Below are 18,242 nucleotides of genomic sequence, written 5' to 3' on the forward strand. Positions count from 1 at the left end.
AGTAGAAAACGTTTTTTTGATGTTTGGAACTTTTTCCAAAACGTTCTTACACCCATTGCTTAAGGTTGGAATTCGGTTGAAAAACGCCATTCCCTTATCTTACGCCCGTCACACACACTGTTTCAGGCAAGTAGCTCAATGAATTGTGGAAATGTCCCTTAGCCGAAGATTTTTTCTCTGGGAAAATTTGGAATCTTTCCCTGGACGATTTCGAAATTCGGGGATCTGTGCATGCCACTGCATGATCTCCCTGTGTTTCACCCAACGAATGTGGCCCGTGGGCAGGGATGGAATTTGACGGGAATTTTGCCCGTCATAAGGCTTTTTAAACGTATTTGACGGCTGAAATTTGTCCATGCCCGTTTTGACTGACGTGCCCGGAAGAGTAGAAAACGTTTTTTTGACGTTTGGAACTTTTTCCAAAACGTTCTTACGCCCGTTGCTTAAGGTTGGAATTCGGTTTAAAAACGCCATTCCCTTATCTTACGCCCGTCACACACATTGTTTCAGGCAAGTAGCTTAATGAATTGTGGAAATGTCCCTTAGCCAAAGATTTTTTCTTTGGGAAAATTTGGAATCTTTCCCTGGACGATTTTGAAATTCGGGGATCTGTGCATGCCATTGCATGATCTCCCTGTGTTTCACCCAACGAATGTGGCCCGTGGGCTTGTTTTATTTGTACAATCGAGTTCATGATTCACAGTGCACAGTCTCTCTCAACGCATTGCCCATTCAAACTTACCCATTCAAACTTACGCCTGTCGCAGTGTCGCCCAGCTCAAGATTGGCTCAATTACAAATCGGTGCTTCAAAGTTTAGGTTAGTGATTTTTTAGTTGTTCACGATTCCCGATGGATTATTGTATTTTACAATCATTTTTTTTCAAATATTTCTCTAAAAATAATATATTATACTGTTGTTGGATGGGTTGGCAACATTAAAAATCTCAGCATTGAAAAGTTAAAAGCGAAGGCGGTGATCTTATCAAGATATGGCAATTCCAATTTACTTTTTAGATTATGATTGTTGCTGGAGGGCCCTAGTCATATATAATTCATTTACGACCTATTTTAATCTATGCAATAAGGGTTTGACAAGGCTTCCATTTCCATCACCTCTAGAACTGAACCCCAATCCCAAGCACAGGCCCAGGTCAGAAAACCATAAGTTTGCTAATAACATCTCCATGGAAAGCATAACTCGTTTAAAAAAATAGATCTAACTGTATTAAAGAACATAATTTATTCTAACAAATTGAATTAGTGCTTCTAGCTCTTGTCCTTGACTAGGTAAACCTTAAAAATGGAGCGTTAATTAAAAATATGAGAATCAACCAGTGACAGCCCTTCCACTTTCTAGATCATTAATTACTTTTGAATGTCTAGAATATGGTCACAAGAGCCTACTGCTCTCCTGACTTCAACTGAAAAGCATTAGCTCTCCCTGAAAAGGAGGTGATCCAGCCGCACCTTCCAGTACGGCTACCTTGTTACGACTTCAAATTTGATCCACTTACTTGTCTTTCCTTCTTCGACAATACGTGTCCAGGGCGTAATCCTCCTCCTCCTTTGTTACGCGTAGTGGTCCTTTGGTGACATGTCCTGGGCGTATACTGCTTCAGGTCACTGAACGAGACGGAATCGGAGGTCCTACAACAACACATGCTTTCCCGATCAAGGTACTAATGCCTGCCAATCGAACAACCTACCAATGATTGGTCGTTGGAATTGCCGAATAGCGGGGGCATTGAATAGAGCTGGGATTGACCATATCAATTAGATCCGTAATTCGAATCAGATCGAACTTAATCTTTGTCATGCTATTGTTCCCCAAAGAAACAAATTTATAGAGTAAGACTATTTCACATAGAATCTATTTCTAAGACTATTTCACATAGAATCTATTTCGTGGATCGGACGAATCGATAAACTCTCCCGAAAACCATTGGCGCACGTGTAAACGAGGTGCTCTACCTTGCTGAGCTATAGCCCTTCCTTGCCAGTCTTGGTGATACACTACTATGCTAACCAGATGGATCACTTTATGTCAAGGTAGATATTTCATGATCCAATACTATGATCTAATACGTTCCAATAAGTTCAATCTGTGCCAGGGACACATACATTGTCTATACATTTATGCTATTTATCACAGTTCCTTTGATCTTCAAAACTTTGGACTTTTATTTAAACTAAATTAATCATAAAATCACATATAACATAATTAATAACACTTTCCAATCACAAATGTAGGTAATAAGAAATTCTCTTAGGCGAAGAAGAAAAGCTACCAAAAAAAAACTGGGCACTGCATCCTCTGAAAATTTCAACATGCTACAGAACATCTACTTGCTTTAAGTTTCAGTTGCTATAAGTTTCAGGTCCCAGCGTTACCAGAAGTTTCTGATTTTTCCATCTAGCATAACTAAATAAGCAGCAATACATTTTGTAAAAAGTGTATGACGCTTAAGAGTTTTCATAGAAACAGCAAATGATTTGCTACAGCAAGAAAGCTCAAGTTATGATAAAGTCAAGTTAAGCCAATAGAATTGTATATTTTACAGCCAATCTGGAACATAATTATTTTTAGATTTCATTAAAATACAATGACCCAAAGCAGGAACATACTTACCTGCATAGCTCTCACCCGCCACAAACAAAAGGCGGTTACTGAACTCTGGAACTAAGCTGTAAAATTCCTCCAAAGCAGTATAGAGATGCTCTGCAACCTGGTTATGGTCGGTAGGGATGTCTTCGTCCTTCTCTGCTATGCTGTAGCCTGAACCCACTGGACTATCAATGAATAAAACACCGAATTTACTGTTCCATGGTGATTCATTTTGATAGAGTTTGAGGTCTGACGAGATTTTCCAGGGCCCCAACTCGTAGAAATTACCATTCATGCTTGAGCAGCCCGGGCCCCCTTGCAGCCATAGAATTATGGGTGTCTCTGCAATGGGCATGTTGGGTTCTATTGCCTCATAAAATGCGTAGAAAAATCTTGCTTCGGACAATGCCTTCACATTTAAATATCCATATCTCCATGGCAATGCTTCCTCTGGAAACACAAGCTGGTTGTCCTCTGGTTCTTTAAATATTGTTCATGGACGTAAAGGCCCGTTCGCAGAATCCATCGTCATCGCTAACATCAGTATCCTCAGCATTGAAATCACCTTCGCGATTGCCATAGATATTGGCAGGTTTGTTCAGCCCGAGTCCGTCCTCCTTTCTCGGTGCTTTACAGAGGACAACAGTAGGCCGAGCGAGGAAGTGCTTGTCGCATTGGAGGTATTGACACGTCTTACATACTCTGTCTTGCAGGTTGCCACGAAAGGGTTGGAATGTATTTTAATCACTCTAGGCATTTCCCTTGCGCCAGCTAACAGATTGTAACGAAACGTTTTGGTTTTAACTCTAACAGTCTTAAAATGCTTCCCCTGCTAAAACGATTCAATCTCACTGAATATCTTTGAAGGCTATAATTCAGCATTTTTTTGGCGTTTGGAATTTAACGATAAAAATTCTCACTAAATGCATGAATCAATGAACCAATTATGCAGTAGGAGCCAAAGGGATGCAAGATAATGAAATACTTAAAACAAAGTTGTGTGCAGGGTTGGAATTTCGATTTGAAGTTTATATATATTAGTGTTTTATATATTTTTAATATTGAATTTATTGTTTTAATTATTTTTTTAATTTAATAAAAATTGTAATAATTGATTTTTTCTAATTTTAAAAAAATATTAATAATAATTATTATTAAAATTATATATATATATATATATATATATATATATATATATATAGTTTATAGAAAATAATATAATCAACCTAAATTATATTTTGCTTTAGAGAAAATAGGGGGTGGTTCAAAAAATATGGAATTGTTATATATTATGTTGCTTTTCATATATATATGAGGATCTAATAAAATGTTGATAATTCTATAAAAAAAAATATTTCAAATTTAAGATTACAATTATATGTAAGATTTAACAATATTATTAAGATGTTGAAATGCTAAGAAAATTTAAAAGTTTAACTATATAGATTAATATTCAAAATCAAAGTTCAAATAAATATTAATGTAGATATGAGGATTTCAACATATAACAACTTCCTTAATTACAAGGAGATTTTTTTGCACATATATGTGATTCCCTTCTTTATTTGGCTTTAATGCGTAACTTTCATGAAACATGAAGCATTTCATTGCTTTAATTGTCATTGGAGCAATGGAATTTAGAAACTTGTAAGTTGTGACATTAGTTTGGTGTAACTGGATTTTTGAGTAAACCATCATTTATGTATATGTATGAATTAATAATTTGTTTCCAAACGTATTTCTCTTATTGGATGGTTGGAAGTTGGTGGTACATTCTTATGCCTTTTTAAGGTGTCATATATTTATATTTTGTATCAAACATTATATTAGATAATGTCATAAATTATCTCTGAATTTGCATGGAACTTAGTCTTATTAGGCATCTAAATATTCATGTAGCATAATGTAAATTGTTGGCTTTAAATGATAATTTAAATATATGAAATGGATAACCATCAAGCGTTTTACCTTAGACTGATTATATAATTTAAATGAGCAACTTTCAAATGTTCAACACTTTTTATTGAAACCTCCACAATTGAGTTTTTTCAAATTTTGGTTTTTCTTCCTTACGATAAATATATGAAAATTTTCAACATAATTATTTATTGAATGGTAATTTTTTAATCAAAACTTTATTAGTGAAGGGTTAATTTATTATGAGAACATCACTCTTGAAGGGAAAATTTTTAATATAACGTTTCTTGACGAGAAGCATAAGGACCCAAAACGTCAAAAAAAAATTGTATGACGGGTAAAGAGAAATCCAAATTCCAACCCTGAACCTGAGTGAGAAGTTATTATTAGACCCTCCATTTACTAACTTTACTCTGAAATTTATTTAAATAAGAAAACAATGTCAAGGAGTGTCATACGACAGGAAAACCCATTTTACAATATTATTATATGCCACGTTGCATCTGGAAACTTCTCCCCGGACATCTCCAGATTATTCACAAAATTTGTATCTAGACTCAACTGCCATGAGAAATTTGAAGGCTTGCAAAACTCCCATCAAAGCGAAACAGGATTGGATTACAAAATTCTCAGGCCTACTGTGTTTGTGGACATAAATAACAACAAGATTAAAATAGGAAACTAAATTGGATAAACTTAAACACTTCAATCCATCTAAAATAAACCATGATAATATTTTATTACTCATACTAGACCTGACTAATTCTAGACTTCCATAAACACTCGAGGAAACTAGGCTAAAACCTGTAGAATATAAAACCCATTAAACCAAACTTTAAATGGCATCCAAAATAAGTCATTATAAATTGTAATCACTCCATACTATAAATCCATAGAATAAATTAGTCAAGATTCCACCGACAGAGGCCACATTTCCCTTTGTTAGATATATACACAATTCAACGAAATCTCGACATTGATATGATATGATGGTCAACAAAATCATAGGTTGGGCCTCAATTGCGCTTTACTCTGTTTTCTCTATGATTGTTCCTGACACTAACCAATTTGATCACCAACGAATAATCTCGATTTTGTATTTCTCTAGTGACTATTCAATTGTATGAGTTGTTGGAAGGAACTAATTCCAACTACCTACATTATTAGAGTAGCTAGAATTCAACAGACGTATTAAATGGAGTTTTTAGAATTCATTGACAAATGGGCAAGCTTCCTGAAGAAGCCACCACCCCATCGAACTCCAGAAACATCTCTGTCATGTATAAATATATGTTCAATCAGCAAATGAAGGCAAAGTTCTAAGTTCTATGTTTATGTGTTTGAGTCTGTGCTCTCTGATTTGGTATCAGAGTAGGTGTGAGGTTGAGTGCTGGTAAAGAGCCGTGAGCTCGTTTTTGGTGAGCCGTGCAAAGGAGGGCTCGGTGGTGTAAGACTAGAGTGACTAGACAGAGAAATTCATTAGAGCGCTGTTGAAAGAGCGTTGGTTGAGTTGTGAGACAACGATTTGGTTTGTTGGTGTGCAGACTACTATGGAGCATAGTGTTGTATGTCCATTGACTGGAGGTAACATGTATCTCTGGTTGAAATATTGATGTGTATGTTATATCCTTCTTGCTTTTGTGGATCCTTCTAAAAGTATAGTTTTTCACTGAGTTGTGTTTGCAACATCAAGGGCTGTGAAGAAGGACAAGCGCCCATTTGAAGTTCTGTGTTTAACTCTTTTTTTGTGCGAGTTTCATTCAATTTTATTACTGTTATTTCTCATAAGTAATTTCATCTTCTTAGCAAAGTGCAGTACTGGAGTAGAATAATACAAAATTACCTACCCTTTTCAAGTCGCATAAAATCGCTTAGAGTCATTGCAGTAACTGTGTTGATTTTTATAGTATCATTTGCTGTCATGTATGAGGCAATTTAAGGAATGAAATTAGTCTTTTCCATAATCTTGATTTGATATTAGAAGAGGAAGAACAGGATAAAACTCATATTTCTAACAAGTTCTTGCAAGGTGTGTCTATTTTGCACATGGTAATTGTAAAGCTAAAACCAGTGGTCAAGGATAAGAAGGAAAGGTAACCATATATTGGATAATTTTTTTTTTTTTGAGGATTTATAATAAAATTAGTAATTTTTTTGGTGATTGGTAAGGAGAAAATAAGTAACAATGGCTAATATATTGGTTGAATCTTATATAACTGACACTAACAAGTTAGATGGTGAAAATTATGCAAATTGGAAGTTTAAGTTGCAGACTTTTATGGAAGGCAACAATACATGAGCAATTGTGTTTGGAGCTGAAGTTAAGCCAATGTTCCCTCAAGCCATAGATGCTGCAATTCAAGATTGAGAGCGACAGGAAAAAAAGGCAAAGGTGCTTCTGCGGATGACGGTTAAGGACAACATTATTCCACACATTAGAGAGTGAAAAAAATCCAAGGAGACATGGGACACTCTCAAAAATTTGTATGAGATGAAGACAACAAATCGAATATTGTATTTAAAGAGTAAGCTTCTTTCAATTAAGATAGAAGAAAATGAAAGTGTTAGTGATTTCATTTCTAGAATTAAAGATCTAAGGGATAAACTAGGTGACATTGGTGAATCAGTATCTAGTACAGACTTGGTTACTGTGACATTAAGTGGAATGTTTGATAAATATCAAATGTTTATAACTGGTCTTTCAGCTAAAGAGAAGGCTCCTACTTTTGATGAATTGACAGGTATACTTATGCAGGAAGAAGAACGGAGAAGAAGCATTAAACAAAATTCTCCTAATTCAGCTAAAGGGAAGAAGTCCTTCAAAGGTAAACAGTGGGAGAAAAATAAAGGCAAAAAGCCACAGGTAAAATCATTTCAAGGTACCCCTTTACCAAGGACAAATGCCAAATCAAGTAGAGATGATGTGTGTTATCACTGTGGAAAACCTAGTCATTTTGCTAAGAATTGCATGAAAAGGAGGTCTGATCAATTTCAACAAAGAAGGAATTCAGGAAATTATGTTGATAGAGATGAAGAAATTAGTCAAGATATTAGCAATCTGAAATTTTTTGTGCCCAACACTGCTTTATCAGCAGAAACTGATGATGATAATGCTTGGTTTATAGATTCTGGTGCATCAATCCATATGTCATGCAAAGGAGATTGGTTTGATACTTATCATGAGATTAATAAGGGAGGACACATCTATTTAGGAGATAATCGATCACATGAAATTAAAAGATATCGTAATATAAGTGTTATGATGCCTAATGGACAAGAAAAACAAATTCAAATTGTGGTGTATGTTCCTAGATTAAAAAAGAACTTAATATCAGTCTCTACTATCACAGATCAACATTTAAAAGTTGAATTTGTAAAATCACATTGTTTGGTAAAGGATGTGCAGGACAACTACAAGGTTGTTGCAAAAGGAATGAGAGTTGGAGGCTTATACAAGTTGGATGTAATGAAGAATGGGCATCAAGCTTTGGCATCAACAGGCATGTCAACTATAGAGCTTTGGCATCAAAGGTATGGGCACTTAAATCATAATGACCTAATGTTACTACAAAGGAAATTGATGGTAGAAGGTCTTCCAATTATAAGGGGTGAACACATTGAATGTGAAGGTTGTGCACTAGGAAAACAACATAGGGAAGAATTTCCTGTGCATGAAAGTAGAAGAAAAAGTGAAATACTTGAACTAGTGCATACCGATGTATGTGGTCCAATGCAAACTAAGTAACTTGGTGGAGCATATTACTTCCTTATATTTATTGATGAGAGCACTAGATACACTTGGGTATACTTTATAAGAAACAAAAGTGATGTGTTTGAATACTTTAAAGAATTCAAGAATATGGTTGAAAAGCAAATAGGAAAGAACATTAAAATTCTTCGATCAGATAAAGGTGGTGAATACACTTCAGGAGTTTTTATCAAATATTGCAAACGAAATGGAATTATGCAACAATTTACAGTGCCACATACACCTCAACAAAATGGAGTAGCTGAAAGAAAGAATAGAACATTAGTTGAATGTGCTCGAAGTATGATAAAAAGTAAAGGACTTTCTAATAGTTTTTGGGCTGAAGCCATTAATACAGTTGTATATCTTAAAAATAGAAGCCCTACTAAGTATCTTGAGCACAAAACACCATTTGAAGCATTTTACGGTTTTAAACCTAAAGTTAATCATTTAAGGATATTTGGATGCAAGGTCTTTGCTCATATTCCTAAAGAGAATAGGAGAAAGTTAGATGCCAAAGCCATCAAATGTATTTTTATTGGATATTGCACTGATCAAAAAGCATATAAAATGTATGATCCAAATACTCACAAGGTATTTGCAAGTAGAGATGTTATATTTCATGAGCATGTAGATAAACAAATAAATGAAGATGAACATAATACAAGGAAGTCTTCTTATGAAAACTTTAAGGAAGAAGAAGTTGAGGAATCAACCCAAGAACTAGAACACATGGACATTCCAAAAGACCCATCAAGGGATCAAAGTCCACAAAGAAGTGATAAAGTCACTCCACAGAGAAGAAAAGGAGAAGGTACTCCACAAAGTAATGAACCTCTAAGAAGGTTAATGCAACAGATTCAAGCCCCCATCAGGTATAAAGATTATGCCTTAATGTCTCAAGTAATGACTATTTTTGAGCCCTTAAATTATGAACAAGCCAAAAATCATAAAGAATGGATGGAAGCTATGAAAGAAGAGTATGACTCTATAATAAAAAACAAAACTTGGGAATTAACAGAATTACTTGAAAATAAAGTCCCCATAGGATCAAAATGGTTGTACAAGACAAAATTTAATGCAGATGGTGGCATAGACAAGTATAAGGCAAGATTAGTTGCAAAAGGTTATTCACAAAAAGAAGGTATAGATTATGAAGATACCTTTGCTCCGGTTGCAAAAATGAATACAATCAAAATAATGATAGCATTGGCAACTAAATATGATTGGAAGCTACATCAATTAGATGTAAAGTCAATTTTTCTAAATGGTGACTTAAAGGAAGAAATTTATCTTGTTCAACCAGAAGGATTTGTAAAGAAGGGTCAAGAACATCTTGTATGCAAGTTAAAAAAGGCCTTATATGGACTAAAACAGGCCCCCAGATATTGGTATGAGAAAATTAACAAATTCTTCTTTTAGCAAAGATTTAAAAGGAGTAAAAATGATCCTAATTTTTATGTCAAGACAGACAAAAATGGATATATAGTATTACTTTCTATATATGTTAATGATCTAATAATAACAAGGAGTGCTGATAAATTAATTACAGATATAAAAATGAAGTTATCACAGGAATTCGAGATGAAGGATCTTGGTGAGATGCACTATTGTCTAGGTCTTCAAGTGTATAGAAATGAAGGAAGAACCATAATCACACAAAGCAAATATACAAATGAAGTACTAAAGAGATTTCATATGAATGAATGTAAAGCAGTGAGTACTCCATTGGAACAAAATATCAAATTAAGAAGTGATGATGGAACAAAAGAGATGAATGGAACATTGTATCAACAATTAGTGGGAAGTTTGAATTATCTCACTACAACCAGACTAGACATTGCTTATGCAGTAAGCATACTTAGTCAATTCATGGCTAAGCCTCATGAAAGCCATTGGATAGCTGCAAAAAGGGTCCTTCGATACTTAAAAGGAACTATCAATTTTGGTATTGAATATACTAATGCTTGTAATCTTGAATTGACAGATCATTCTGATTCTGACTGGGCTAGAAATCTAGATGACATGAAATCCACCACTGGATATGTCTTCAACATAGGATCCGGAGCTATATCATGGAGCAGTAGGAAATAGGCAACAGTTTCCTTATCATCAACTGAAACAGAATATAAAGCATTATGTAGTAGCACCTGTGAAGCTATATGGCTCAAAAGAATACTTGAAGATGTTGGTGAAGGTCAACAAAAACCTATAGTGATCAGATGTGACAATCAAAGCACCATCAAACTGGGGAACAATCCTGTATATCATGCAAGATCAAAGCATATAGACACGCAATATCATTTTGTAAGAGAAAAGGTCCAATCAAAAGAAATTTCTCTAATACAAATGAGAATGTAGCTGACATATTCACTAAGCCTCTTGGAAAGGCAAAATTTGAGTTTTGTAGAAGAAAGTTATGTGTTGTAGAAAATCAAGATTATATTGTAAGCCTAGTTGATACTTAGACCAACAGGCATATCAATTAAGATTATGTTTACCAATGTCTTATATATTTGTTATATGGTTGTAATTAAGTGGGAGTGTTGGAAGGAACTAATTCCAACTACCCACATTATTACAGTGGCTAGAATTCAGCAGACGTATTGAATGGAGTTTCTAGAATTCACTGACAAATGGGCAAGCTTCCTGAAGAAGCCACCACCCCATCGAACTCCAGAAAGATCTCTGTCATTTATAAATATTTGTTCAATAGCAAATGAAGGCAAAGTTCTAAGTTCTGTGTTTATGTGTTTGAATCTGTGCTCTCTGATTTGAGTATTGAAATGATTATCAACTATTTAATAGAATTAAATTTCTTAGAACTAAAAATATTACTCAAAGTGAAAAGCTTAAAAATTAACACTATTTAAATTATAAAAAATATAAAAATTAACACTATTTAAAAAAGTTTAAATAGTAAGATTACTCACAAATGTTTAAATTATAAAAATATAAAAAATAAAAATTCCATCTGCGTGTATATATATATAATTAAAATATTTCGATGGCATATATTATTATTAATATATTCTTAGATGCACATTATTATATTTTTTTATTAATATCTTTCAAATATATATTATTTTATATTTAAATATTTTATTTATAGTTGATATTGATTTTCTTTATTAATATTAATAATTTTAAATTTTATATTGTAGTTTTATATTAAAAATAAATAGATTATATATCTCTTTAAATTAATTATATATATATATATATATATATATATATATATATATGAAATTAAATTATTTAAGATGTAAAATAATTTATTTAAGTTTTGTATTAAAATAGTTTTAAAAATATAAAAATTATGCATTTATTCACAAATATTTATTTATTTATTTATTTATTTTTTTTAATTATTTAGTTGATATAATGATATTATTTTATATAAATGCACATAGGACTTTGGATTGATGGTAAATGGGGGTTTTCGATTGGCTGTGAATGGGTGTACTGTTAAGGCACTTCTTGCTATAGGTCACTGGTTCAAATCCCTTGTAGGTGCTTACCTACCAAAAAAATATTATTTTACATAAATATTGAAATATTTTGTTCATATGTAAAATTGACAAAAAAAATATTATTTTACATAAATATTGAAATATTTTGTTTATATGTCAAATTAATAATAAAATATTTTTATTAGATCTTTTTCATGGTGTATTTTAATATACATAATGAGTCCATTTATCACACATTAAGAGTATTATTATTAATGTTTTGTAATGTTGTTGTTGATTAAATCTAACCAAATATTTTCATTCAATTTTTTTATTTAAAAAATTTTATATTTTATTTAAAAAGATTTATGTGAATTTGAAATTGAATACAAAAGAATTACATATCTCCATGAGCCTCCACTATAAAATTGGCATCTCAATGCACCATGATAAATTCATTTATGAAAAAGTAAGAAACATGATAAATTCATTTATGAAAAGTAAAGGAATTTTTGTTAAAAATCACATCATGAGAGTTGAATTGGCATCTCAACGAACCATGATAAATTCATTTATGAAAAGTTAGAAAATTTTTGGTATAAATCTATATCATCACATCATCACAGTTTTGTAGACTAGTTTCGAACCATCCAATATAATTCATGTAAGATGAAAAACAAAATGTTAACATCAAATTAAATAAATGAAAAAAAAATCATTTATATAAAAAACAAAAAACATAGATAACCATCACCACCCACCTCCATCGACCCATCTCCTTTTGCATAAATGCAATTTAACAACCTAGCTTCGTATTCGTCGATTGTCTCACTTTTCACACTCCCTTTGTTCATTAACAAGAAACAACCACGTGAACGGAAATAATTCGACAGACAATGAAACCCTTGAAAATTGTTTAAAGAGGTATGTGGGGAAGGTAGCTTGCGGCCGAGGGTTGACAAGAAGATTACTCTGTGTCCCTTCAATTCCGGGCTACCGGATGACGATAATGGATAATGATATAGTATGGGCCACTACGTTCTCTTTGATATAAAGAGGAGATCTCGATATTGATATGGATAATGATATAGTATGGGCCACTACGTTCTCCTAGATATATGGAGGAGATCTCGATATTGATATGACATGGTATGGATATTGATATGATGCTAGTAAATTTCTAGTTGGCATTTGGTGTAATAGCTCACAGTATTACCATGTATGGTAAGTTTGAAATGGTATGGTTAACCACAACAATAATATTTCTGGAGTTATAGGTCAGGGTAATATGTACTAATTTTTAAATTTAAAAATTGGTATATAATAGTTGCAAATAGTATTCACAGTTATTACATACTACTCCATTTCTATTTTCTCATATGGTAAGTTTGAAATGAGATGGTTAAAGTCCCATAACCAATGCTGGTTTTGAAAATTTTGGTATTTGGAATTAATTTGTAAAGAGTTTCACCATTATTAACAATAATAACAAATATTTCTAAAATTATAATCTAGAATTATAGAGTCAAGACAATATATACTAATTCCTAAATCTAAAAATTGGCATATAACAGTTGCAAACAGTATTCACAGTTATTTCATACTACCTCTCCATTTCTATTCTGTCATATAGAACCATGCTCTTGCCTCCTCTCTAGTCGATTTTTTCAAGTAGGCGCTTTCCTCTGTGTTTCTGAGCTGTATTAGAAATATGCAACATATAGATTCAGCATACGCTGTATGTGTATGCTTGCTGCAAGAGCGTCATTAAGAATAACTGTTAAATCCAGTGATTTTTCCATATTCTAACACCCATGTAATAGATCGGAAATTTATTTCTAATTATATTTTTTTTCCAAACAAATAGGTATCAGCATTCACGTGATGAACATTGATGTGTGTCGTTGTTCGGGCATGGTTATGATTCTTTTGTCAATGTCGTTTGGGGTACTGTGACCTAATTTCAGGATTTGATGGACCAGGAAGATGTAGAGTGACGCAAATATTGAAATTATTTATTGGAAAAGGTGGATCGATGTATCCTGTTCAAACAATGTTAATACAAGTAGCAAAAACCCAAGAAATTGTGCGATGCACGCCTTGACCTAATTGTGGGATCCACGCCTTAAGTTAAGGTCTTGAAGAAATTGAGCGAGGCACACCTTACTTTAACGCCTTTTCGTTCGACTATTTATTAAAAGAATAAATAAAAAAAACAATCATAAAAAACTGTTACACAAAGTATTACATTTTCACAATGAGCGAGGCACACCTTACTTTAACACCGTTTCGTTCAACTATTTATTAAAAAAATAAATAAAAAAGCAATCATAAAAAACTGTTACACAGTATTAAATTTTCAGAATGCAAGTTTTTGTGATTTATCAAGCCTCTGTGATTCATAGTTTTTATAAAAAAAAATTGACCAGATTGCAGGTAGATTTTCATGTCTAACTGCTAATTCCAACATCCAATACTTTTTTTAATTAATAACATTTTATAATTTATTCATTTATCTATTAATTATTCAAAAGAATGTTAAAACCACAAATATAAGGTTAAAAGTAGAAAAATAAAAGAAAAATTTTAAAATAAAAAATTGTTTAAAATAAATAAAAATAAAAAAGAAATTAACCAGAAATGAAAAGATTAAAAAAAAAAAAATTATTAGATATCATTTTTTGGGATTCAACTGCGTTAAGTAAGTCATTCAAAGTATGACCATTTCCATGAGAGGTAGTCGTAAAGTGACTAATTTCTCATGATTTTTGAATAGTTCACTTAGCACGTATGACCATTTCCATGAGAGGTAGTCGTAAAGTGACTAATTTCTCATGATTTTTGAATAGTTCACTTAGCACTCATTGCATCGGGTGATGCTCACAGGGGTGAAGAAGTGGGATTGAAACTAGTGAAATGTGGAGAACGAATCACATAGCATCAATCATCACTTCCGGGGCTTGCACCCGGTAACCAGGACTTCCCAGGAGGTCACCCATCCCAGAACTCCTCTGGCTCAAGCGCGCTTAACTGTGGAATTTTCCCCCACAATCAAGCCCACTTAGCTTGCTACCCCATTTGCAAAACCTTAGCAAGTATTGTGCCTCATGAACCATTCAGGTAGAGATCCCTTGACTCTTTTTGAATTTAAGTATGGGGGATTTTCGCAGAGCATTATATTAGATATCATTTTTTGGGATTCAACTACGTTAAGTAAGTCATTCAAAGTATGACCATTTCCATGAGAGGTAGTCGTAAAGTGACTAAAAAAAAAAAAAAATTATGTTTATTTATTGAAAATTTAATTAAAAGTAAATAAAATCAAAAGTAAAAGCCTTAAAAATAGGAAAATTATTAAAGAATCCAAAATAAATAAATTGGAAAACAATAAAAGAAATTTACCGAAAATCTAAAAATAATATATAAAGAAAAAATTATACCAAAAATATAAAAATAATATATAAGAAGAGAGAATTAGAGATATCAATAAATAAATAAACAAATCATATCATAGAAAATAGGAAATAAAATTACATGCGTGAATCATATTAATTTGAAAAATAAATAGAACAAATTAAAAATACTAAAATTAATCTAAATCAATTAATAAATTAGTAAGAGAAATAGAGTTATAAAAATAATTAACATTGAGATGAAAAAGGAAACCTAGAAATAAAGAGAGGGGATCCAAATTATCTTCCAATCATCATCTCTATTAAGAGCCTTTGACCTTTCTTCAATCTCAATGACCTCCCTAAACTTACAATGATGGGAGTGATTAATCTTGGCAATGATTTGAGAATCCTCAATATTAATGTGGTGTTTGGTCTTCTTCGTATGTTCCGTCAAAGCTGAGGAGTGATTCCTACATTGTTTTATGTTATTCAGATATTCTTTATTCCTCTCATTAATGGAACGACTAGTTTCTCAAATGTAGGTGGTCCCACAAGAGCAAGGGATCGAATAAACACCTTTCATGTGTTTGGGATTCATAAGGTCTTTGACATCTAAAAGTTTTTAAAAATAAGGTTTTATCTCACCTACCTATAAAAAAAGTTGAAAAAAATAATAGTAAAAGTATTAAATTATAATTAGCACAAACACATTAGTAAATGTGGTTGATATATTTAGAAGGCTTATAATTATGATTATTATGATTATTATTATTAATTAATATTATTAGTTTTATGGTTAATTAAATTTAATAGCATTAATTTAATAAATATTAATAATAAATTAATATTAAATATAATTAATTTAATTAAATATTAATAATAATTAATTCATTTGTATTAATTAATTCATTAAATAATTTATTTCTAAAAACACAAGGGATTATATACCTAAGGGAATAATATTAAATCCTAGGAATATAAACCATTAAATTAATAAACCAAGAGATAAAAATTATAAACATTAAGATAACTATTATGAACCCTAAAATAAACATGGTTGACCATGGTTGATTTTGATATTGAGACTATCTTAGTCACAATATGACGTTGGACCATGTTTGACCATGATTGAGTTTCATATTGAGATAATCTTTGTCACAATGCGACATTGGACCATGGTTGACCATGCTTGACTTTCATATTAAGACAACCATTGTAACAATGGAATATTTAGCCATGGTTATTGTAGGCTATGGTTGACCATGGTTAACCATGATTGATACCATAAACCCAAGAGATTAATACTAAAACCCGAAAGGATTATGAACTCAAGGAAGTAATATTATAAACCCAAGAGATACAAACCCTAAGAGAAATATTTGAAATACTAAAATAGAAATGGTTGACCATGGTTGACCATGGTTGATTTTATAATTGAGGCAATCATTATCACAATGTGATGTTGGACAATAGTTGACCATGCTTAATCATGGTTGATTTTCATATCAACACAATCTTTGTCGCAATGCGACATTCAACCATGACCATGTTTGACCATGGATGACCATGTTTGATTTTATAAAACATGGTTCACCATGGTTGACAAAGGCTAACCATGATTGACCATAGTTGAACATCATTAACGATGATTATAATATTGAGTAAATATTTGTCATAATGCTATGTTGGACCATCGTTGAGACAATGATCAGTTTTCATATTGAGACAATCTTTCTCAAAATGCAATGTTGGACTATAGTTGACAATGGTTAACCATGGTTGACCACAATTGATTTTATAAAACATGGTTAACCATGGTTTACCACGATTGAATAATATTAAACCCAAGTGACTAGTATTACAAATCCAAGGTATATAAACCCTAAGATAAATATTATAAACATTAAAATAAACATCATTGACATGGTTTATTTTCATATTAAGGCAATCCTTGTTACATTGTGACGTTGGACCATAATTGACAATGCTTGACCATGATTGATTTCAAATCGGAAGAATCTTTGTCACATTGCAACATTGGACCTTAGTTGACCATGGTTGATTCTCATATTGAAACAATATTTGTCACAATGTGATGTTGGACCATGATTTAATTTATAAAACATCATTGACTATGATTAATATTTTAAACCAAATGGAATAATAAACCCTAGGGATTAATACTAAAAACCCAAAGGATTATAAACTTAAGGAAATAGTATTAAACCATAGGAATATGAAACCCTAGATTATTAAACCCAGGGGATTGATATTATAAACCCAATGAAATAATAAATCCAAGGGATAAAAATTATAAACCTAAGGTATATGAACCCTAAGACAAAAATTATACACCGTGAAATAAATGTTGTTGACCATAGTTAATTTCCATACTGATACATTCCTCGTCACAATGCAATGTTGGACCATGGCTAGCGCTACTTGACCATGATTTATTTTCATATCGAGACAATCTTTGTCACAATGCAACATTGGACCATGGTTGGCTATGATTGGCCATGGTTGACCATGACTGATATTATAAATCTAAGGGAATAATATACCCAAGGTATTGATGTTATAATTCCAAGGGAATAATAAACCCAATGTATTAATACTAAAACCCCAAGGCAATAATATTAAAACCAAGGGACTAATATTATAAAACAAATTTATGTAACCTCTAAGATAAATATTATAACGCTAAAATAAACATGGTTGGACATGGTTAATCATGGTTTATTTTCATATTGAGACAATCCTTGTCACAATACAATGTTGGACCATGTTTGATCATGCTTAACCATGATTGATTTTTATATCAACATAATCTTTGTGACAGTGCGACATTTGACTATGGTTAATATGATTTAGAATATTAGATTGCAGTGCTAAAATATTCCTCATATTATTAACAAAATGTTTTGATTGTGCTTAAGGATTCATCAATTTTTGCAAGTAAAATGAAAATTTTTTATGTTAATTTTATGAGCAATTTAACATAAACCAGAAACTGAACGATAGCATAAACATGTACAAAACATCATCAAAAAAACATTACATCAATTACATGATAAATGATTTCACCCCTCCTAGGCTACGTCTCCTTAGTCGAGATTCCAA

At 32.1% G+C, this 18,242-nt stretch overlaps 1 pseudogene; it reads right to left on the bottom strand.

Moving 5' to 3' along the window:
* Positions 1-1,673: 1,673 nt before the first annotated feature.
* LOC149237460 (serine carboxypeptidase-like 50 pseudogene) lies at positions 1,674-2,962 on the bottom strand (annotated as a pseudogene).
* Positions 2,963-18,242: the final 15,280 nt, after the last annotated feature.

Source organism: Pinus tabuliformis, chromosome 8 (assembly GCF_031772625.1).
Source record: "Pinus tabuliformis cultivar Carrire ecotype Pingquan chromosome 8, CPIR1, whole genome shotgun sequence".
In the NCBI taxonomy this organism is placed as follows: Eukaryota; Viridiplantae; Streptophyta; class Pinopsida; order Pinales; family Pinaceae; genus Pinus; species Pinus tabuliformis.